This window comes from Rattus norvegicus, chromosome 1 (genome assembly GCF_036323735.1).
Source record: "Rattus norvegicus strain BN/NHsdMcwi chromosome 1, GRCr8, whole genome shotgun sequence".
In the NCBI taxonomy this organism is placed as follows: domain Eukaryota; kingdom Metazoa; phylum Chordata; class Mammalia; order Rodentia; family Muridae; genus Rattus; species Rattus norvegicus.
In genome coordinates, this window is record NC_086019.1 from 228079212 (window position 1) to 228103414 (window position 24203).

General features: G+C 41.7%; 1 long non-coding RNA gene across 10 annotated transcripts in view; it reads right to left on the minus strand.

The window, feature by feature from the left end:
- LOC102551351 (uncharacterized) overlaps window positions 1–24203 on the minus strand; it is a 43380-nt gene that overhangs the window by 14216 nt on the left and 4961 nt on the right. For 2 of the 10 annotated variants that reach the window (XR_350955.5, XR_005499590.2), the window contains 2 exons: window positions 20878–20972; window positions 18417–18680 (listed from right to left, as the gene is read on the minus strand). The exons of 3 other annotated variants lie outside the window; for them this stretch is intronic. This is a non-coding gene — a long non-coding RNA (uncharacterized LOC102551351). Of the gene's footprint in view, window positions 1–693; window positions 833–9853; window positions 9931–15355; window positions 16347–18416; window positions 18681–20877; window positions 20973–24203 lie in introns of those variants that run through there. 5 more of the 10 variants (XR_010063211.1, XR_005499592.2, XR_001836100.3 and 2 more) reach the window with 4 other exon arrangements.

Sequence of the window (24203 nt, forward strand, 5' to 3'; positions counted from 1 at the left end):
TCACAGCAAATATGGCTGAACTCAGCTTGTGCTTGACCACTGACCCTTGAAGGAAAGTTCTGCTTGCTCCCCGGTTTTGACCTCTGGCCACCGTGTAATCTAATTACAGGATCCTATTGTCCCTGGGTTCTCTCCAATTGCCTTAGCCACCTCCAAAGGGGGCACAAAGTTCAGTCTTTTTCATCCAACGATTTCCAGAGCCCATCTTTGTATTAAGTTGACTGGGAAATAGAATTACTTTAAAAAATACTTTAAAGGAGGACTAGAAGTAGCATACTTAGCCTTTCTGCTATCATGGGGTGCCTGCGCTTTGTTTAATAAACAGTTGATCCTCGTAGCCTAAGGAGTTAGCATTGTTAGCATTGAAAGTTTCAGTATTAGAATTTGTGATTAGTATTAGTACTGATACAGTACTGTATCAGTCAGAAATAGAAGCAGGATTCAAACCCGGAAACTGATGCTGTTCCTTATAATATAATTACCCTTTAGATAAATAGCAATGCCTCAAACGCATGGTTAACCAAAGTTCTCAGGATTTCAGTCACAGTTTTTTAAGAGCTGTGAGTCCTGCTGGTGTTAACATCCTACCCTGACCTCTCTGACAAGTCAGAGTCCAATTCCTATAAGTAGAAACGATGAGGCCTGGGAATGAGTCGGTTAACAGAGTGAAAGTGAGGAAAGAAATTAAAAAGGTACATCTAGATCATTTATTTCCGGCATTAATCATTTCTTGGTGAATTCATTAGTCAGTCTTGGTTCCAGGACATCCCTTCCAGTGTGATTGGCACTCTGCTGCTTTCTTGCATAAAGAATCACCATTGGTCTCCAGTTTCTATTTTTTAATGGAATAAGAAGCCACAGTCAGCTGGTGAGAAGCATGATAATAACTGCTTTGCATATTTATGAATATTTTGATATCCTCTAATTTTATGACATCTTCCTTACGCTTTATTATATAGTACTCTCTTTTATAGATTCTACCTAAATGTTTACTAATTCTTGTAAAACAGATGTTCTTCTTTTTCATTCTTATATTTCTTTGGCTTTTATACAATTTAATACTTTATATTAAATAGAAAATTCAACAGGCGTAAACAGATTTGGGGGGAAAAAGCACTGCTGACTCTTGTTTATGTTCTTTGTATTTTGTCTCCTTTTTAGGAGTTTCTGGGGTGGGTGATTGGTCTTTTATGAAAGAAAAGAGGCAAAGAGATTTAGAAGAAGAGATCAGCTTTGCTAGGAGGAATATAAGTGTCCAAGGTCTGTTGGCTAGAACTGTTAAGTGGGAATCTGACGTGCCTCCCATTTATTGGGGAGAAGCCTCTGCTATAGGTCTGTGGGTGCTGATAATGAAGAAAGAATGGATCTGGTCAGAAGTTCAGAGGAATAGGATGAACGGTGGGTCGAGTCCAGAACTCTGGAGAACCTGAACACTGTATTTAATAGTACAAATAGAACAAAATATCCTTAAGAAAAGAGAAAGACAAAGAGGTGTTAGATAGATATGTCAACTAGCACAAGCCCAACTGACTCCTAAAGCAGCAACAGCCAGATCCTCTGCAGTCAAGGTGAGGATTTCCAGAAGGAGAGGGTCATGATGCTCCCACTAAGAGCTTTCAGATCTCCGTGCTTCTCTTTAAAAAAAGCCATCATAACACATGAGATTTAACACTAGCTCATTCTTACCAGAGGTGCCAAGTCCAGTATTTATAGATACATTCCTAACAGAAAGAGAAACAGTTTAAAAGAATGTGGGATCTGGTTCTAATTCCTCAGTCCAATTCTGAGAGTTTCTCACGTTATGACCCACTTCTATAAAAATGCACGGGGGCACATCATACAAACCTTGTACTTTCTGTAAAGTAAATATCACGGCTTCTGATGCATTTTATGGTTAACATTTTAATAGAATTATCCCCAGACTGGGTGGTAATTATTAGGGATCGTGAGCATTTTTACAAAATATTAGGAAAAGGCAGCTGCAAGATTGGCTTCTTGTTTATTTTTTCAATATTTTTAGAATTTCACGTACCCTTTTTCTCTTGCAAATATTTTCTAGTTTCTGACCAATGACCAAACCTGAGTCATTATGAATGAGTCAGGAAAAAAAGAGAAAAGTTTGGTCCTGAGTTTCCTTGTTTTTCCAAGATACTGACACATCAAATTTAAGTAATTACCATGCATTTTTAAAACTAATTACTTTTTGTTTGAAAGCCTCAAAGAAAAACATCTGTTTTGACAGGTGAGGAAAGTCCTTTCCGCATGTGTTTATGGAAGGGCTAGACAAAAATAGGTGATTTAAGTTGCTTTATCCACGCAGACAAATGATTGCTCTCCTATCAGAAGGAGATGAGACCATTGAAGAGAGTGTGGCATCTGTTCCTGTTCCTGCTAATGAAGCATTTCATCCTAGGGAGGACACTGGAGCTCCAGAGCCTAGGTTTGTTCTCATCCCCCCCGCCCCCCCCCCACCACCTTGCTTCATTGCTATTCCTGATAATGTCTTTGCTTTTCAACTCCAAGGCAGCTTTCATGACATCATTCCATATGTCCAGCATGGATACTCAGTTAACCAACATTTATCCACCACTCTCTTCCTCTGGAAGAGTGTTGATGATGCTTGTCACAAATAATTCGTAACCAGGAAGTCACTCTGGCACATCTATGCATTTCTGTCCCTTTAAGTTTGTGTTGCATATTTACCAAGGTCTTTGCCAGTTTTCTATTACTATACTGAGATACCAGAGACTAGTCCCTTTATTTAAAAAATAAATGTATTTAGCTCATAATTTGAGAGTGCAAGGGCATGGTACTGGCCCTAGTAAAAGCCTCTTGGGAGATGGCATCACGGTGGCTTGATGCACTTGAGAAGCAACAGTAACCTGTGGGAACCACAAACTCACTCCATGAACTCAGAATAAAGCTCTTTCGAGGAGGCAATCCCAACTGCCCTGAGTCTGCCATAAGTTCTTTAGCCTCATCACACTGCTGGCCAAGTTTCCAGAACAAGCCTTGGCAGTTTGTCTTATTTACATTAATAAGTTATTAACCTCACAGAGGACACTAACGAATTAATTCAACCATAGCTTTTTCTAGCTGTTAGTCTCACACTGGGCTTGTCCTTCCTCTTCACTACAGTTCTTTGAAGACTTAGAGACATAATCGGGTGTTTTATTTTCAAATTTTAGAAGAAGTATCAGCACACAACTACAAAAAAGCAACCAGAGCCTTCACGGCTGTAACGGTACAGAAGTAGCCAAGGAGTTCAAGCTATAAACCCAGCATTTGAGAGCCAGGAGAACTATTGTGAGTTCAAGGCTAGCTTGGGCTCAAGTGTGAGTCCAGCTTGAGTTATAGTGTAAGAGCCTCTCTCAAGAAATCAACCAACCGGGGCTGGGGATTTAGCTCAGTGGTAGAGCGCTTACCTAGGAAGCGCAAGGCCCTGGGTTCGGTCCCCAGCTCCGAAAAAAAAAAAAAAAAAAGAAATCAACCAACCAACCAATCAGTGAAAAAACTAACAAACAATACAAAAGACAGGCCCAGTCCTACCATGTCTGTAATCTCCACTCTCTGGAGACTGAGGCTGAAGGGTTAGGAATTTAAAGCCATCCTGGATTACATAGTGAGGCTCTATGAGAGAGAGAGAGAGAGAGAGAGAGAGAGAGAGAGAGAGAGAGAGAGGCAGAGGCAAAGGCAGACAGACACACAGAAAGACAGAGAGGAGAAAGAAAGAGAGACTGAAAGACAGAGAGAAACCTAGAGACACAGAGAGAGAGAGAGACCAAAAGACAGAGACACAGAGACAAACAAACAGAACACACAGAGAGAGATAGAGACACAGAGACAGACAGACAGACACAAAGAGAAAGAAAGAGAGGAGAGAGAGTGCACACAGGGCTCAGGTTAGTAAGATAGATGGGTCATTTGGTAAAAGTACTTGGCACACAAACTTGATGAACCAGGTCCAATCCCTGAAAGCCAGGTAGAAAGCTTGATGGGGTGACACACATCTGTAACCTCAGCATTCTTACAGTGATATAGGAGTCTGAAAAAGTACACAGAGCCTCATAGGCCACTTGGCTTAGAGGACTCGGGGCTGTAGAAACATGAGAGAGACTCAACGAGGTAGAGGGAGAAAAGTGACTCCCAACATTGTCCTCTGAACCTCGCACATACTGCGTGGCACATGGGTGCCCCACTTCCGATAAGAAGTTAATTCTTTCAAATGAAAAAGAATAATTTTAATTAAGACCAAAAGACTAAAGAAAAACCTACCAAACAGCATCAATATATAAGAAAAGAAATAAGAGTACCTAAGTACACAGTCTCACTTCGTTTCACTTGATTTGCACTTTTATCACCCAGAGAAAACATTCCATAAATAAAAAAGCAGGTTGGAGATTATGTAGTGAAAGTGGGGAAAACAGCTGATCCATTTCCCACTTACCCTGATTAAATCCCATCACAGCTGCCAGCCAACTAAGGTATTGTGTGTTTCTAAAGTCAGCTTAAGTCAAGCACAGCCTTCACTCCCGATTGACTCAAGCACAAGCAATGCTAATGTAGTTGTGATAAAGCCATTAGACGTCAGAAATATGGCTGGCATCTGCGTCCACCAGTCTGTAAAAGCCTGTGCGGCCACAGTCTGCCCAGCTGAGAATACAAAAGTAACCAGCCTTCTCTCTCTCTCTCTCTCTCTCTCTCTCTCTCTCTCTCTCTCTCTCTCTCTTTCTCTCTCTCTTTCTCCTTCCCTCCCTCCCTCCCTCCCTCCTTCCCTCCCTTGATCTTTAGTAGCTTTCTCCAAGGCTGTAACTGGAGGTAGAACAATGGAGTCTTTCAAGTAGAAGGAAAAGTAGAAAGAAACGAAACCTGGCTGAGATACCCTTTCCCTCTTCAGTTCTGCTGTGAACACACTAAAAGAAACAAAAGCCGAGATCCGCTGCCTTTCCAGTGGTCAAAAGGTATTTTAGAAATAAAAGAAGAATCCTTGAGAATGGCTTTGAGTCTGTCTGTCCTCCAAAGGACTGTCACTGATCATAGGCGTTAAATCTCTTCAATGTCAGACATCCAAGCCCAAAACAGACCAGGGAAGCTCAGCTGGATTTTCTTCTAGAAGGCTGGAAATAACATCCATTAAGATGTCTGAAACCCCTGACGTCACAGAAAACTCTCGAAGAGATGTGACTGTTTAGGCAGTCACATATCCACAACCTCCTAAATGTAGTAAGCTTGCAAGATGAGCAGTCGGAGACAGGGGCTTTCACGAAGTCAACTTCGAGATCAAGAGGGGCTTTGGGAAGATTAGAGCCTCTATTCTGCCAAAGTCTTAGCCATCTCCAAGCTAGAGGTGTGCCTTCCTTTCTACTCTGACTGGAGGCAGAGAGCAAGAGTCTCCCTGGCTGCTGTTTATTCAAAGTGCTTTTCTCACTCAATGCTTCAGCCCAAGAGACGCTTCTTTAACAAAGTGAAACACTATTTGCAGACGTGCTGCTTACATTTGCACAGTATTGTACCAACCAGAGAGGCACACCAGGATTTATTCGTCATTGACTCAAGTTATTGTCACTCCCAACTCAGGGCCTCAAGAAAAGTGAGGTATCATACACCCAAACTAAAACAGCAGTGCCTAAACTAAAGCCAGTTTTCACCCAACATTATGTTATCTCATGAGCAAATTATATTTAAATAACATAGGCAGCTGCATTTTATAAGAGGCCAACAGGAATTTTTAATCCACTTTAGTGCATCATAAACCATAGCAAAAGCATTAATCCAGAAGTGTTTGGCTCACATCATTGAGTGGGTAGAAGCAATGTAGTTGTGTAGGAGCTCATGCCACATGCGTGAGTATCTATTGACAAAGTTAATTTTTAACATCTTCAAGGATTTTAACCCAGGATGATAACAGCGAGAGGCAAGAACTCCAGCTGAGCCCCATCCTCCCAACATCATCAAGTGGTAATAGATAACGTTGCTTTTAATATTACTGATTTACAAGGCAGAATAAATGTCTTTGGCTGCTCCTCCCTGGGGTTTATTCAAAAGTAAAAAACAAAGGGACTAGTCACAAAGAATTGTTCTCGATTAAGTTAGAAGACCAGAATGGGACAGTTGTGGCATGTCACAGAACACCTGCAGTGCACTGTTAGTGTTCAGCCAACTCCAGGGCTCAGCACAGAAAAATTATAAAATTTCTGTGTTCTTCAACTATACTGATATTTCTTAAATATTCACTATGACCATACTAAGAACTATTTAAAAAAGTATTAATGTGGCTCCCTAGATCAGGCTAATATACATACCCCTCCTCCTTCCAAACTTCTTAAAACAATAAAAGCATAAAAAATGCTTTAAGCTGGATTTGGAAAAAAGATCAACAGTAGACTGCACGCAGTAATCTAACGTTTCTGCTATCAGGATCCCCAGCAAAACCACAATGAACTAAAACACAACATTAAGACCGGTCATAGAAAATTTTAATTTTTATTAATTTATTCATTTTTTATATGAATATACATACATGTCTGCCTGCATGTATGTAGAAGTATCACATATGTACTTGGTGCCCAAGGAGGTCAGAAGAAGGTATTGGTACTGGAGTTACAGATGGTTACACAATGTGGCTGCTGGGAATCAAACCTGGGTCCTCTGCGAGAGCAACAAGTACTCTTAACCACTGGGTCACCTCTCCAGCCCGATGGTAGATAGTTCTCTCATTGACATACCTACTGATAAATTGCTTCTGTAAATAAACACCTCCACTCCAAGCAAGTAACCCCAACTGAACACATTGAATTAGAAAGAAAGAAAGAAAGAGAGAGAGAGAGAGAGAAAGAAAGAAAACAAAAAATTGTACTCCTCTTCCTTAACTACTGCGTGCTACAGAATTACCTCCCTCTACACACAATGGCAAAGGATAGGAAGAAGAGTCTGCCCTGAAGGAAGGATGCACAGTTAAAGTATGGATACTAGGTTGGTAATATATACTCCTGTTTACACATTAAAAATAAAATTGAAAGACAGTTCTCTTGGGCTGACTGACACTTCCCTAGGGTGTCAGTCAGCCCAAGAGAACCTTATCAGGATGCAAGGCCCTCTCCAACCATGGTCCCAAATTGCCCTATAAGGAAACTCAGAAGCAGCATGATTGGCTCCAGTCCTCAGAGCTTCCAGTCGAAAGTTGAATTCCCCACCTCTAACTTTTGAATAGGAAGCAAAGATTGCCAGAACTGTGAGAAAGTCTAATTTTGAATAGTGTTATCCCAAGAAAATGTGAAAACAAAACAAAACAAACAAGCAAAGGGCTAATGTGGAGGAAAAAGAAACTTTAAAAAATACAAATAATGTCCCCTGAAAGAGGAAGTTTTGTGGTCTGCTCGTTGGTCTGATTTTTGTGTGTGTTGTTTTGTTTTCATACTCCTGAAGTATAAACTGGGATATCGATGCCTTCCAGTGTGCATGGCTTCCCCCAAAGAGGGACCACTTATTGCCTTCCCAGGTCCTTGCTATTGTGTGAAGAGGGAAAAAATCTGGCTTGCAACAGTTCTGAGAACCTAGCCAGAGAGAGCCGGGTGCATTGTTTCTAAACATTTTCCCCCCTCATTGTAGTTCCCAAGCTGGCTCTGAATTCACCATCCCTCCATCTTGTTTGCCTACAGTGCTGGGATCACAGGCATGAGAAAAATTATTTTCATAGCTAGAAATTGCAAATGGTTAGCTATAGCCATTACGATGCCAGACTGTACGAAATACACAAGAATAAATGAAAGAACACAAATCCATAATATTAGAGGCATATCAAAAGAGGAAAGGAGCCAAATGAAAGATGTCCTAAGTGGTCAAAGCTGGACTAGGTCCAGAAACAAAATAAAGAAGTATTTGATTAAGACCAAAGTGCAAAATAAATATTCATGAATCTGTATGACCATAAATAAGTAATTGAATAAAGAAGTGAGAGAGAAGAGAAAAAACATGTCATGCAGGAAAATTTTAAATACTTTACAAAGTTCTTCTGCCTTCAAAGAGGTGAAACAGAATGCCCATCTAAAGGATGGAGAGCATATAATGCCCTTTCCCAAAAATATGTAAAGGGAGTGAAACAGAAACTTGACGATACAAAATCTGAGAAGCTCCCTGGGTCAGCTGGCCAAGTTCACATCAACAGGGATGGCATAGTCAGAGTAGATACCGTTGATGAGAGTGGCACTGGGCCTCTTCTGACCCTTTTCCTAGAAATATAAAGTGACATTCTAGTCCTGAAGAAAAGTCCCAGACACATCTCTGTTGACGAATGATCTAAAGAGAACTTCACTGATATTGCACAAATCTTTCAATGGAATCTGAAAAACTGTCCCAGCAAGAAGAACCTGGCTAATAAATGCATTATGGTATTCTAGAAAACTAATGTTGGATAAAAACTAAGGAAATTAGAAAAAATATAGAACTTGGGGTTTTAAAGTCATCTAGGAGAAACTGGGTACACTTAAATGGAGGAAGACAACCACTGGTAACTCCAGCAAGTTCAAGAAGATTGGGCACTCCTGGTCCTCAAGGGTACCTGCACTCAGGTGCACACATTCACACGTAGACATACATACAGATACATAATTTAAAATAATTTAAAAATAAAATAAAAAGAGAAAAATGTATGTGCTTGATCTCTGAAACACTGAAAGTTAAAGGTATAATAAAACCATGAAAGGGAAAACACAAAGGCAATTGCAAACCCTAGGATAAACAAAGATCCAAACAAGAAAACCATAAAATACTTACAAAACGGCCAAAAAATAACATGAAGGTAGGCATAGCAGAAAATAATATTGTTTTAGGGTGTAATGAGGCACCATAACCACGGCAACTCTTATAAAAGAAAGCATTTAATTGGACCTTATAGTTTAGAGATTTAGTTCCTTATCATTGTGGTAGAAAGCGTGGCAGCACAATAAATGTGGTCCTGGAAAGGTAGTTGAGTGCTCTACATCCAGATCAGCAGGGAAGAGAGAGAGAGAGAGAGAGAGAGAGAGAGAGAGAGAGAGAGAGAGAGAGAGAGAGAGACTGGGCCTAGCTTGAGCATATGAAACTTCAAAGCCATTGTGACACATTTCCTCCAACAAGGCCACAATCTACTCCAACAAAGCCACACCTCCTAATAGCACCATTCCCTATGAGCTTATAGGTTCATTTTCATTCAAACCACCACTCATATTTACTGGCACCTACTGTTTAGATTCTAGTTATCACAAAAATGCAGAAAGCTTTATTAGAGCTATAAAAAGGAAGCAACTTTATCTACCTGGAACGCAATAAACTGACAGATGTTACAAAATGAAAGGTATGAAAAGGGAGAACTGGTCCAACAATGTCATGGCCTCTGAGTTAAGGACTCAAGTCTTATATACAACATCCAAGCTAAGTTATTTATATCATTAAACTGACCAACAAAGGAGTTAAAAAGGAACAACTGTTTTGGACGCAGAGGTAGTATGATGGCTTAAATGGGATAAACTAGTTTTGGCCAACATGAGAGCACAACCTTCTAACACATTAAGAAATAAAAGTATGAAAGACTTTTAGACAAATTGATATGGCACCAAGTTATTTAAAATTCAAAACTGGTAGGATCTGATTGTGATTTTTCTCTAGAATACAGAACTGGTGGCAGCATAAAATTAGGTGATATATTATTCGAAAATTTTAACAAGAACTTGTATTTTTTTTCCAAGGAAAGTTACTTTCCAATGACAAAGATGCTATATTTATCCTGAGAAGTCTACTACTTTTAAAACATTATAAAAATGTAAGAGAAGGAGAAATGGAAAAATGGAAAGTTAAACATTTTTTATTTATTATCTACCTTGTGCTGCTTTTTCTCCTAGGTGATTTGTAGACATTCTCTCAGTTGATCCTTCCATGGTTGTGTGGATCTCCTCACTTTCAACAGCAGAGGATTGAAAAGTTAGGAGAGTGAATCAAGACTACAGACTACCACGTGCTTAAGCCAGGAATCAAAGTCTAAACCCATGGCCTATCCATGACTCAGGCTTGTAGGCCCTGCTCCGTGGAAAATGATGACGCAGGAGCATTACAAGTTCAATGGCTGCCTGGGCTACAGAGTGGGTGCAGGTCTAGCCTAGGCAACATCGTGGGATCCATTTCAAAATTAAAAAATAGGGTTGGGGATTTAACTCAGTGGTAGAGCGCTTACCTAGGAAGCGCAAGGCCCTGGGTTCGGTCCCCAGCTCCGAAAAAAAGAACCAAAAAAAAAAAAAAATTTAAAAAATAAAACTGGGCTAGGGGACAACTATATGACACTGCTCTTGCACAGCATGGCAATGCCTTAGGTTCACCTCAAATTCACATATAGTTTTTAAAACTGGAAACAGCCATTTAACTGATAACTATATTTGGATCTCTTAAATTTTTAGAACAGAAACTGCCTAATTGTTAAAAGAAGCCACAGTGAAGGGCAGAGTTACTTTATAGACCTAGAACCTGGAAAAATGAGACTGACTCCAGCTCTTGGTGAGACCTTTCCCCAGAGTTGCAGCAGCTGATACCTGTGTCCTGTCTAAAACATTCAAAATTTTCCAGCTGAAGAGATACTTGAATGATTCATTCCCACCAGCCCAGGAGCCCTGAACTCTTTCCCATGCTGCAGCAGGTCAGACATTAATCAGAGAGAATGGGGAGGGAGAGAGGGAGGGAAGGAGGGAGGGAGGAAGAGGAATACAGAGAAACACATACACAGAGGGGGAGAGAGAGGGGAGAAGGAGGGGGAGAGGGAGGCAGGGAGAGGAAGAGGGGGAGAGGGAGGGAAGGAGGGAGGAAGAGGGATACAGAGAAAGATACACACAAAGGGAAGGGGGAGAGAGGAGAAGGAAGGGGAGAAAGAGAGGGGGAGGGGAAGGAGGGGAGACGGAGAAGGGGAGAGGGAGAGAAGGAGAGAGGGAGAGATGGTGGGGGGGCTTCTACAAATCCTCTGAAGCTTTGGGTAACTTCTCTAGTACTCACCTACAAGTTGTGAAGCTTGACTATCTTGTTTCTCAGCTGGACCCTCCCCAGAGAGACACTGTTGGTCATCAGCTCATCCCTGTCCTAGGACTAATTCGCAACACTCCCTTAAAATTTCAATTCTCTCTTTTCCTCCTTTCCTGATTTCTTCCTGATCCTCTTTGACACTTCTTTTCTCCCCTTCCCTTCTCTCCCCTCTGCTCCCCTCCCTCTCCTCCCCTCTCTTCTCCTCTCCTCTCCTCCTCTCCCTTCCCCCTTTGATATTCTGCCTTATACTGACGGCACCAGGAGGGTAGTACATTTTGTGGGTCAAAGTTAATGCTTCAGGCAGAGAAGCTTCTGCCCCACTTCCTCCTTAGTGCTTGGTTACCAGTTGCCTCTGAATTACCTGGTGGATTGCAGAGGGTGGACCTAAGTTTATCTCTCAATCTGCCTCTGAAAAGGAAGGAGGAATCTAGGTGAGGGTGTGGTTAGGAGTTCTGCCAGCTGCTGTCTTGAAAAGGTAGCTTAAGTACAGTTTGTGGCAGGGCAGGGAGAGTTCACTGGCTGTCAGAAGTGTTGTGGGGATGTGGGTTTTGCTCAGTAGTAAAATACACGAAATATTTTAAAGGCATAGTGAAGGCAGAAACCTATGGATCTAGGACCTACGATCTAATAAAACAAGGCAGACTCCAATTCTCTGTCAAACCTTTCCCCAGAGTTGCAGCAGCTGATACCTGTGTCCTGTCTAACACATTCAAATTTTTCCAGCTGAAGAGATAGTTGAATGATTCATTCCCACCAGCCCAGAAGCCTTGAACTCTTTCCTGTGTTACAACAGGACATACATAAATCAGAGGGGGTAGGGGAGTGCACAAGGCCTCAAGTGCAATTGTAAACACAAGAAGACAGAGAAAAGGAAAAGGAAAAAGGAAAAAGAGACTGAAGTGGGGAAGGAAGAAGGAAGGGAGAATGGGGAGGGGTGTAAAGAGATGAAGGGAGAGAAGGAAAGATTTAACAAACTAGTTAAACATTAATTATTAAAAAGTTAAATTAAACTAAATTATACTAAAATAAAGTTAAGAAATACTCAAAATTATCATGATATAGCTATGATGCCACATTTCTCTATGGCATATGATTTTGAGGTTACTTTCATCATGCCTTTACCTCTTTCCACCCTAAAATGCCTGATGGTATCACATTATTAGGCTGTCACAAGAGGAGCCAAGGATAGGCATGTCAGAAGACACATAAGACACATCAAAGGTAGGCTTCAGAGTGTAATAAGACAAGAGCACTCCAGAATGCTACCAGCATTCCACACTGGTCACAGGTCAAGGAGCCACCAAATCAGCTAAACCCGACAGAGTGTGGATGACACTGCAGTACTTAACTTTCAGTGTCATATACATTGTATTGAGGGGAGGGCACACTTCTGAATGTGTCTCAGGGTATTTACTGAAAGAATTGACACATAGGTTAGAATTGAAAAGAAAGATCCAGCCTGGATGTGGAAGATCCCATTTTTAGACCCTGGTAGAAGGGAACAGTTGAAGAGGTGAGATGCATGCAAGCTGTTTCCTACATTCCTCCATAGGATCTGTAGATGGCTATCTGCAGGGTTACATTCCAAGATTTTCAGTCTTTTGATGCCAGGATTTGCATTAACATTCTTCTAGGGATTCTCAGGGCTCTAACAAGTTCATTTAAAATGTCAGGATATCCTCGTTATTGGTTTGCTTGTTTGCTTGTTTGTTTGTTTGTTTGTTTGTTTGTTTGTTTTGTCACCTTGGCACAAGCAGGTCATTTGGGAAGTTTTCTTCCATTGAGAATACGCCCCCTACTAGATTGGCCTGTGTTCCTGCCCGTTGGAGCAAGCCAGTAAGCATCATTCCTCAGTGGCCTGTGTTTCTGGTCCTGCTGCCAGGTTCCTGGAACAGCTACAATGTCTAATGATGCAGTTCCTAGGCAGCCATGACAGAACTTTTCAGCATCTGTGATGACAAAAGCCAACCTAACAATTATAGCCCAGCCTAGCCTGGCCTGGCCTAGTCTAGTCTAGTCTAGTCTAGTCTAGTTGAGTCTAGTCTCTGGTCTAGACTGCCGTATTCTGTTCTGTTCTGTTCTGTTCTGTTCTGTTCTGCTCTGCTCTGCTCTGCTCTGCTCTGCTCTGCTCTGCTCTGCTCTGCTCTGCTCTGCTCTGCTCTGCTCTGCTCTGTTCTGCTCTGCTCTGCTCTGCTCTGCTCTGCTCTGCTCTGCTCTGTTCTGCTCTGCTCTGCTCTGCTCTGCTCTGCTCTGCTCTGCTCTGTTCTGTTCTGTTCTGTTCTGTTCTGCTCTGCTCTGCTCTGCTCTGCTCTGCTCTGTTCTGCTCTGCTCTGCTCTGCTCTGCTCTGTTCTGTTCTGTTCTGTTCTGCTCTGCTCTGCTCTGCTCTGTTCTGTTCTGTTCTGCTCTGTTCTGCTCTGTTCTGTTCTGTTCTGTTCTGCTCTGCTCTGCTCTGCTCTGCTCTGTTCTGCTCTGCTCTGCTCTGCTCTGCTCTGTTCTGTTCTGTTCTGTTCTGTTCTGCTCTGCTCTGCTCTGCTCTGCTCTGCTCTGCTCTGTTCTGCTCTGTTCTGTTCTGTTCTGTTTTGATTTGTGCTATGCTGTGCTGTTCCAGTCTATTCCACTCTATTCTCTATTCCAATCTCTTCTATTGTTTTGCTTGGTTCCTCTGAAGACCCTTGACTAATATAGACACCATGGAGTGGAGAAGTCTTTCTCCACCCCACTGTGATAACCTGATCCTCCCACTCAGATGCCATGTTGGGGAAACAAGGGAAGGAGCAGAAACCTAAAAAACAGCACTTTATTGAAAAGGACAATAAATTGCCTAAATAAACCGTTTTCTTTTTGGAAAACTCTTCTCCTGGCACTGACTCTGAACCTACCGTGGGCAGGGTGGATGAGAAGAGATGATATTTGGTGAGAGCAAACTATCTGTAGGGGAAAGGAGTGGTACCAGGCTGTAGCTTTTGCCCAGTGACACACACCTGTAACCCTAGTGTCTTAACTGGGTTTCTATTATGTGATTAAACACAATGATCCAAAGCAACATGAGGAAGAAAGGTACTATTTTGCTTCCACTTCTGTATCACATCTATCATCCAAGGAAGTCAGACAGGAACTCAGGGCAGGGACCCAGACACAGGAACTGAAACACAGGCCACAGAGGGATGCTACTTGTTCCCTGTGGCTTTCTTCGACTGTTTTTGTTTGTTTGCTTATTTGTTTGTTTGTTTAATAAAACTAAAGACTCCTGCCCAAAGTGGCCCTGCCCACTCTTGGTGTGGCCTACCCATATCAATCATTAAGCAAGAAAATGTCCCATAGGAGTGTTCAAGGGCCAATCTGATGGGGGCATATTCTCTATTGAGGGAAACTTCTCAAATGACTCTAGCTTGTTTCAATTAATAAATATATTGACAATAAACAATTGAATAAATAACCAGGATACCCAGCACAAGGTAAAAGGAGGTAGGAAGACTAGGATTTCAAAATCATCCTTGGCTATATAGCAAGGTCAATGCCAGTCTAGACTACATAAAACCCCTCCGTAAAAGGAAAAAAAAAAAAAGAACTTTATTATGAATGTATACCCTGGTTACATAGTAACACTAAGTTTTTATTGAATGGTAAACATTATTTGATTTTCTCCATGTACATAAAGAAATCAAGAAACAGAGAAACTTTTCATGATTTATCAAAGGTCACATTTCTAGGATAGGGATGATGGAAGCTTGAGAGTTGCTGTGAGTGCAAGGCCAGACAGAGCCCATGGGTCGTACTGCTTGTAATTAACTCTATGTCAGCTTTTTTGTGACCCCTTTTGGCTGTGTAAGGACAACTCCCAATCTATCAGTTAGGAAAGAACCTGGGAACATGAAAACTGGGACCCAGGTCAAGTCTGGAAGGCTTGGAAGTTGGCTATGAACCCTTTAGGTCAGGGACAGGGAGTCAAAAGCAACTCAGGAAGAAGTTGAAATTGAAACCTACGTGCACTGACTATGAAAAGGGCAAATAGGTGGTGGGTGTTCAGAGAGGCAGTTAACACACTGGGAGACTTCAGCATTGACTGAGCAGAGATTGGACCCTAAAGACCTGAATGCAGAAACTCTGACCACACTTTCCTCTCCCTTGCTCAGCCCAGGCTTTCGAGCCAGGGAGCCAGGGTAGACCTGAAGGCAGCGATTCTTCAAAGGGCAACCATTCCTCGGTTACTCCTCCCACTGCTCTGCCCGTTATCCCCACCATACTGGTAGTGTATTTTATTATATCAAAGCAATTCATGCAGGTAATTTAAAAAACTCGATATGGGAAGATACTTACCGATCAGTAAGAAAGGAAATCCTCTCTTCCAAACCCTCTCCCTTCCAGGTTGAACTTGGCATTTTGTGCTCTACTATAAACTCCCATCCTGCCCTCCTATGTCTCTCACACATACAGTGGTGCACGCCAGAACCTGCCCCCGTGTTTCTGCTCTGGTTGCGTTTTCCTAAAGAAGGTGGAGGCACACAACATCGAGGCCACAAGAAGCACAGTCCAGATACTGACTTCCAGATGGAGACACGGGGCACCCTCAGGACCAGAGGAAGGGCATCTGCTCAAACCCCTTTTGTAGCACTGACTTCCATAGCTGAGTGCTCGTTGTTTCTCCCCTTTGCCTGGAGTGATTTGTGTGCTTTGTCAGCTCAAAGGAATGAGTCAGCTTCTCTCCTCCTTGCCCTCCATCCACTGATAGCGCAGCTCTATAACCTTGTTGATTTCCGTTAATTCAGAGACCTTCAAACACAACCTTAGTTCAAAGACAAGTTTTGTTTTTATGTAGTTGCCAGAAGCTTCTTCTGGGGTCTAGGCCTGCAATGGCATAAGTTTTCCACTGTCTGCTTTACTAAATGATAAACTTCTTACATTCTTTCACTCAAGAAGCATTTGCTGGTCATCCACCCTGGGCTATAGATGTGTTCAGCTCAGTGGATAGTCTAAGTGCATAATCAGTCATCGACTAAGTGAGCCAAAGAGAAAGGCAGGTGAAAGACCCATTACAAGGCAGTATGTCGACAGACCTCATAGAAAGGGGTTCACGGGAAGCATAAGGAAAGGTGCTGCTCCTCCGAGTGGTTGGGGCTGGCTTTCTGTAATGGTGTTACTGAGTTTTGAAAGTCAGTGGAGAACATCTAAGGGCATTGGACATGCCTAGAGCAATTTCCCTGTCATAAGGGCCCCAGAATGTCAGAGGATATTCACCACACCTGGGCAGCATCTGTCAGTCCTTTGGATGAGCAGCCTAAGTCTCCTCCTCTTTGTAAGACAACAGCACCTGCACCCAAACAGATCTTGGCTATTACAAACCAGTCCTACCAGTTTGTCAGTGTGAGATGCATCTAAGGGCAGAAATCTTTGAGGAGCTAAACAAGCAGCCAACTCCAGCAGCCAGCTACCCCTCCTACCTCTTAGGGATACTGGGGTGTGTGGTCCAGTTTGACTCCTTTAATATTTGTTACCCAGATGTTTCCTTCCTTCTAGAGGTTCTGAGCACACCCAAGGCCCAGGAAAAGGAGGTAACGTGTTTCTCAAAGCTTCATTCCCACTGTTTCAAATGCTCCACAAATGACAGAGGAAGCAAGACTGTGGCACCAGTCCCTCCCTAACATTCACTTTGATGTTTCATTCGTTCATCTGAACACTTTGGTAAGGATTAAGAGGGGGCTCATAGAAAAATAATACCTGGGTGAGTGAGTCATGTTTATTATTTTGATGGGAAAATAACATAATAACAATGAAGAATGTAAAACAGAAACTGGGGAGCACATTGGATGCAGGCCTGGAGGATTCTTGGATAGTGAGAGTTCACAATTTTGCCTACAATTAAGCTTGATATAAGAAAGGAAGCAGTGAAGAAAGAAAGATAACATTGACAGTTTAGACAGGTAAGGTAGAAGTCTGTGCAGGTGGGCAGAGATTGAATGTTCAAACTGGGACCACATGAATAAAAAATTTTATAATAAGTGTACATTTAAATAAGGACTAATATGGCTGGTGTGATGACTGAGTGGGGGCAAGTTTCTGATGACCTGAATTCAGTGCCTAGATTAGCACAGCAGAAGATGAGAACAGACTCATGCCATTTGTCCTCTGACCACCATAGGCATGCTGTGCTGTTGTTTTTAAATATATACATACATATGAAAATAAATAAATAAATAAATAAATAAATAAATAAATAAATAAATAAATTTTAAAAAGTACTGACATACGTAGTTGTGGTGCCTAACTTCTGTAATTGTGGCACAATAGAAGCTAAGGTAAAAAGATCCTGAATTTGAGGCCAGCATAGAACACATGAGATGACCCTGTCTCAAGACTAAATAAGTAGTAGAGGCTGGGGAGATGGGTCAGTAAGTGAAATGCTGGCTGCATGAGCATGCAGAACTGAGCTCGGATCCCTGGTGACAGCATCTATAACCCTAGCATCGAAGGGGATAGAGGCAAGTCTATGTGAATTAGTAGGTTTCTGGATTGGTGAGAGACCCTGTCTTAAAAATGAAGGCGGAGAGGGAGAGTCTCTGAGAAAGACACAGAAGGCCAGCTTTTGCCTCCAGACACACACACACACACACACACACACACACACACACACACACAAACACCACACGCAAACTATGTGTTTATATAATAAACACACAAAAGAAACGATGAGGATGGATAGGAAGCAAAAGAGACGAGAAAGGGAAGTGATAGTACTCTACTTGATCCACAGAGAATCAGTTTGGTTTTAGTTAGTTCTAAAAAATGTCTGGCCATGCTGCTGTTTCTGCATACAGCCCCTTCGAGCTAATCTACCTGCTCAGCAGGGCTGTGCCATCTGGGGACACATTTGTAATCCAGACACAATTCACACACTTCTCAGAACTTACCACAGGGAGGGGGTGTCGCATTCTTCAACTTTTCAAAGCTAAAATTAAATTTCCTCCGCCTGCCTTTGTGAATTCCTTCTTAGTCATTCCCCTATCCCTCCCTGCCTCAGTTTCAGAGAGGAAATAGTCAAATCAACAAAGAGTCCAGTTGTTTTCTCTGTGTGGGAGAAAGAGATTATAGTAACTCTTAGAAGAAAGCGCATTTTAGAATTCACTCAGGGCAGAACTTACTCGGCAATGCATGTGCATGCTCCACCCTGGCACCTAGACCTTCACAACAGGTTCACAGATAGTCCACAGAGCTTGGGGGGATGATAGAAAAGGGGAGGAATAGAAAGGGAAAGAACTGAGGAAGGTAGAGAGGAGGAGACAGAAGGGGAGGGGAGGGAAGGCATTTCAGCCTATGTGGGGCTCATTTCCAAGTTAGCACAAGCTATCCTACCCATTTCGTCAACACAGTCTTCAACAAGAGATATGGCATTGTACAAGTTAGTATTAGAGAGGAATAGTGTCTTCAAATTGCTCATCCAGTACTAAAAAGTTATCGTTTCATTACAGAGGTAGGGGTGGGATGTCAAAATGGGTTACCCATGTGAACCGTATTTGTCTCTCCTGACAAAAACAGAGAAGGAACTATTACTGTGTCCTGATATTTGTAATGAAGCTGGTGATGGTGCACAGGGACCTTTTGAAGCATCGCTGGGAACCTCTCACAGGCTTTAACTTCAACAGTAAATCTGCAAAACAATGTTACCAGAAACATTATTTTTCTCCATAAGCTCTGGAATGTACCAATTGGAAAGTGTAGATTAATCTGTCCACTGAGTCTTTTAGAAAACACATCCCTTTTTTTTAGTATAGAATAGTTCATTTAGGGCTATGGAGGGGAGAAGAGAGGAGGGGGCCAGAGAGAGGGAGGAAGGGCGGGGCAGAAACCTGTGGAAGAAGAGAGGAGAGGGTGAAGAGGAGAGAAGACGAAGGGGGTTAGAGAGAAAAGAGGAAGAGAGGCAGGGGAGTCAGAGAGCTAGAAAACACATTCTTTATGTCCCCTTTATGTCCCCAGCCTGCACTTCCAACTTTGTACAGAAAACTCAGGGCATCATACATCTTCATCTTAGGCATGTACGTGGCTTAGCTACATCCCTCCATCACTTTGTAAGTCCTCGTTTGGAGGGTTCTAGAACAGGAAGAACTTCAACCCCATCTTGGAGAAGCTGATCAGAAAGAGGGAATTGTGAGTCATTTTAGCAGGAAGCAAGTGTGTTCCTCAGAAAAAAGGGAAGTCATCATTTGAGAGCATGTAAGATAATCATTGTAAAAGTACATTTTTGGTTTTGCTCTTTTGTCTGGTTAGTTGGTTCTGGGTTTGGGGGTTTGTTGTTGTTTGTTTAAGACAGGGTTTCACTATATAGTTCTAGCTGTTCTGGATCTTATAATGTAGACCAGGCTGACCTCAAACTCAGACATCTCCCAACATCTGAATTAAAGATCCAACCAGCTACCCAGGAATATCTGTTTTAGAGACACATTTTAGTTTAGAATTTTATTTTTTTGTTTTGTATCTGTGTATCTCCATTTCTTTAAGACTCTTTAAGCAGTAAGACGGTTTTGTTTTGTTTTTTGTTTTTGTTTTTTTGTTTAATTCTGAAAGCCCTTGAAGAAACTAGGGCCATACACAGAAATTACCTGTATGTTTACTGCAAGTTTCATATGCCCGTGGGCTTAAACAAGAAATGCCTCTTCAGCTGCACTCCCTCCGGTCTGATCTTATCCAATGCTAGGCCAGCAGCCTAGAGGGATAATTCAGGGCGAGTCCTAAGCCTCCGTGGCCCATCTTACTATAACTGACGTCTAACATCTATACCTTCCAAAGAAAGAAACCAAGAAAATCTCCATTACTCAATATGTAATAACTTTACCAGACAGGAGTCAAACAAAGATATAGCAAGTCTCCTTTCTCCATAGCTAATACTTTAGTTGGGAATCACTGGGAAGAGGCCAGTGGATTTGATTACATGACAAAGGCTGTAATCTCAGCACTTGGGACTCATGGATAAGAGAATCAAAGGTTGAGGCCTGCCTGGGCTACATAGTAAAGCATTGTCTCAAAAACAAAATGTTACATGGGTTGTGTTAGGTTTTTCAAGAAAGTACTAGTTGGAGCCATTTTTAAATGTTATTCTGTCATAAAAATATCTAAGGCAGGATGGAGGCTCTATTTTAGTGGTTGAGTACCTACTCCGCATAGACAAGGCCCCAGATTTAATTCCCAGCACCACAAAGAAGATGAGAAGAGAGGAGGAAGAGAAATGTGTGTGTGTGTGTGTGTGTGTGTGTGTGTGTGTGTGTACATATACACATGTGAGATATATAATCTATGTAAGTTGTTAAAAGAGAAAATGAGTAAAAGGAATGATGCCAAAACGATCCATGCCACACACATGGCAACATGTGAAGGTCTCACTGTATAAGAAATCTAAGAAATAAGAAAGAAAAACACAAAATGGAGACATGTATCCTTGTGAAACGGCCAGCCAGCATCTGTGTGTATCCAATGAAGACGAGTGGTAGTGGACAATAAGTTCCCATTTTCCACTCCAGGAGCCGACGTGGCCAAAGCAACACTATTTGTAGTTTAAACAGGAAAGAAGGCAGTAGAAATAGTCATCTATGCAGAAAATGTTCTGTTCCAATAGAACCTTTGAAAAGAGCCGTTTAAAAGGCCAAGTACTGAGACATGGCTCTAGAAGATCACGTGGAAGAGAAGGAAGGTTTGCAGCTAGACAGATGTCAGGTCTGAAGACTGTAGAGGGCAGGATTCCACAAAGCCCCTATCAGGAGCTCTTTTAGTCAGACGCCATGTCTTTGTTGTATCACTATGTTTGTTAATCTTTAATATCAACTTGGCTGAATTTAATATCGTCAAAGACACACCTCTAGATACATCTGTGAGGGTATTTCCACAGAAGTTCAACTGAGTAGAGAAGAATCCCCCTGAATGTGGAGGGCTCCATTTCATGGGCGGGGTTCTAGAGAAAACAAAAAGAACAAGTCAAGCTGACCAGGACTGCTCATCTCTCTGATTTCTGACTACGAACACGATGTGACTAGCCACCTCCTGCTGCCACCACGATTTCCCAGTCAGGACGGACTGTACCATCAAACTATGTCAAAATAAACTCTTCCTTCCTTGATTTGTCAGGTACAACTCACAGTTGTATTATACAGAGAAACAGATTTTTGTGAATATGGTTCACATTATTAACCAGTTGACTTGGAGATAAGCTTAGAAGAAGCTTAGGCCAGGTGTGGAGGTGAATGCCTTTAATTCCACCCTACCAGAGGCAGAGATATTTGTTTGTCTCTGAGGCAAAGTCTATCTTGATCTATATACAAGGTTCCAGACAGGTCTACACAGCGAGACTACCCTTTCAAAGAACAAAAACAGAAAACATAAAAATAAATGCTATGGATATGGTCTACTTGTTAAGAACACTCCATGCTCTTGAGGAGGTCCTGCGTTCAGTTCCCAGTAGCCACATGGTGGGTCACAACTCTAACAGTAGTTACAGGGGATTCAATACCCTCTTCTAGCCTCGGTGGGCATCAGGCACACATGTGGTGAACATATATGTAGTAAGACAAAACAATCATAATTGTAAATGATAAAATAATCTTTTAAAAATAATGTTTAAAAGTGGTATGCATGGGCTGGGGGTAGCATTTGTGCAGGTGAACCTTAACAATTCATTAAAGTTTCTAATTATAGGAAAAGTCAGAAATTCACATTAGAAAAAGATCATGTGTTCTTACGGACTTGATGGGTCAATGAAAGAGGGGAACATAGAAAGAAGCTGACAGTGACCTTGAAGACATTACTGTGACCTCTGATGAACAATCCTTCTGGATGAGCTTTAGGGTGGCTTATCCCTCGGCCTTCCAGGAAAGAACACAGCTTGACTAACAACTGGATTTGGCAGCATCCTTGCATGAAATAACAGGAGGAATGGAGTGGACATTATTTTTAAACTACTATGTATTGCTTGGGTTTTTTTTTTTCACAAATATAATTGGGACATTTTTAATATTTGGAAAAATTAGAAACTGTGTAATATATTTGGAAGGCATCTAGGTGTCTATGGATTTGCTTCTTGTGAGGAAGGTAATAATTTAAGGTCATAAGGACACCGAGCCAACATAGATTTAGAACAAGTCTTTGTACTATCCTGGGCTTTCTTTTTAGTTTGTTTTACCATTCTTATTACCAATACAGTTTTCTGTGTTAGTGTTAGTCTATCTATGTACACAATTATTCCCTTCTTATTCATAGACCCCACCCAAATTGGAGTTCTTACTGTCAGTGAGAATTCCAATGGCCAATGAGGTAAATGTACTTGGTACATATTTTGTGAGTCACAAAGGTCAGAGGCATATAAAAGGATTTGATTTGTTCTGAATAGCCTGTGCAAGTAGTGATACTTCGAACCTTTGATTGCTAATGATGCTTGACAATTTCTTCAACAGCTGTTTTTCACATGCATCATGTATCATACTCCTAACAATAATTCTTTTTTTTTTTTCCGGAACTGGGCACCGAACCCAGGGCCTTGTACTTGCTAGGCAAGCACTCTACCACTGAGCGAAATCCCCAACCCCTAACAATAATTATAACAGCAAGGATTATTATTCCAAACATCAATACCAAAATAAGGCTTTATTTACAAGTGATAGAAACTGCGCCTTGTATCTCTGGTGGTCTGAATGATAAGTGCTCCCCATAATCTTGGGCGTTTTTGAACATTTGATCTTCAGTTGATGGCACTGTTTGGAAAATTTAGGAGGTGTGGCCTTTCGGAGGAAGTGTGTTACTGGGGCCAGGCTCTGAGGGTTTAAAGTTCACACTGTCTACTTCAGGCTTGCAGTTCAATATGTGAGGCTTTAGCTTCCTATTCCTGCTGCCATGCCTTTGCTCTGCCACCATGGCCTCTAACCTTTAAGGCTAAATACACTCTTCCATAAATTGCCTTGGTCATGGTATTTTAACACAGTGATAGAAAGCTGACTAATGCACTATTCAAATCCAGATGCATAGTACTCTAAAGAACCACCTCTAAAGATTGCTAAAGTCTAATCTAAAAGGAAAATAGAAACTTGATGCATTTTAAGTGCATTTATTTTAAATTATATGAGAGAAACATGACCTCTGTTAGAGACCCAAACATTTCCTTCTCTTTCTTTTTATGGCTTTAATTTGCATAGCTAATTCTTTTCTCGTAGATTATGTAGCAGAATGGCACTTGTGAAAGAAGCTGGCCCACGACAGAAATTGGATAAGTTATTTTAAATGAAAAAGAAATCTTAGCCCAACACTTGTGAAATCTATCACAAATTCTATTTCTGAAAGGAAGTACGGTGAAATCCTTTTTGACTCTCCTTAGGAGGCAAAGAACAGCTGTGAACTATGTGGCTTGACCATGCTCACATCTGATTGGCCAACTCCGACTACAATCCCTTTTTGTATCATACATGAGGCAGAGTCTAGATATTTTGGAAACATTCACCACAAAGACCTACTGTAGTTTATTCTTTTTGTTAAATATCAATACATCATCAAGTCTGCTCCAAAGCAAGGCTCAGTGGTCCAGGACTGTAATCTCACCACTTAGAAAGCTGAGACAAGAGTCCAGTAAGTCCAAAGCCAGCCTGAGCTATATAATGAATTTCAGAGCGTTCTAGGCTGTAGAGTGCAATCCCCCACCCCGAAAACCCCAGAAGAACCACCATTGCCCAAGTATGATAGATTCTCTTACTGTCATATATCCCTAGCTCCTTCTTAAACATACAGAGTTAGAAGATGTAGTAAAAGTGGAAATTCATTTGATCCTGTGGATAGTTGTTGGTGACAACCCCTTTATGTGTCTGTCTGTCTCTGTCTCTCTATCTCTCTCTGCCTGGTAACTTTAAAGTTTACTGGTGCTTATTTTACAGCATAGACATCTTTATCCATCCTTATAAGTTCAACTATCAAAACATTGGAGAGTGAGTACTTATGCTAAGCCAGGATTTTAGCTGTCAACAAAAATTACGAAATGATAGCGCCAACGGCCAGTGGCACTCACTAAGCTCTTGCTGCATGGTGGCCACTGTCACCAGTGTCCTGCATCCTCACAGGAGCTTTACAGCAGGAACTGCTCATTAGGAAGCAGAAGCCCAGGAGACTGAGACTTGTTCCAGACTATGAACCAGTAGGAAGCCTGTAG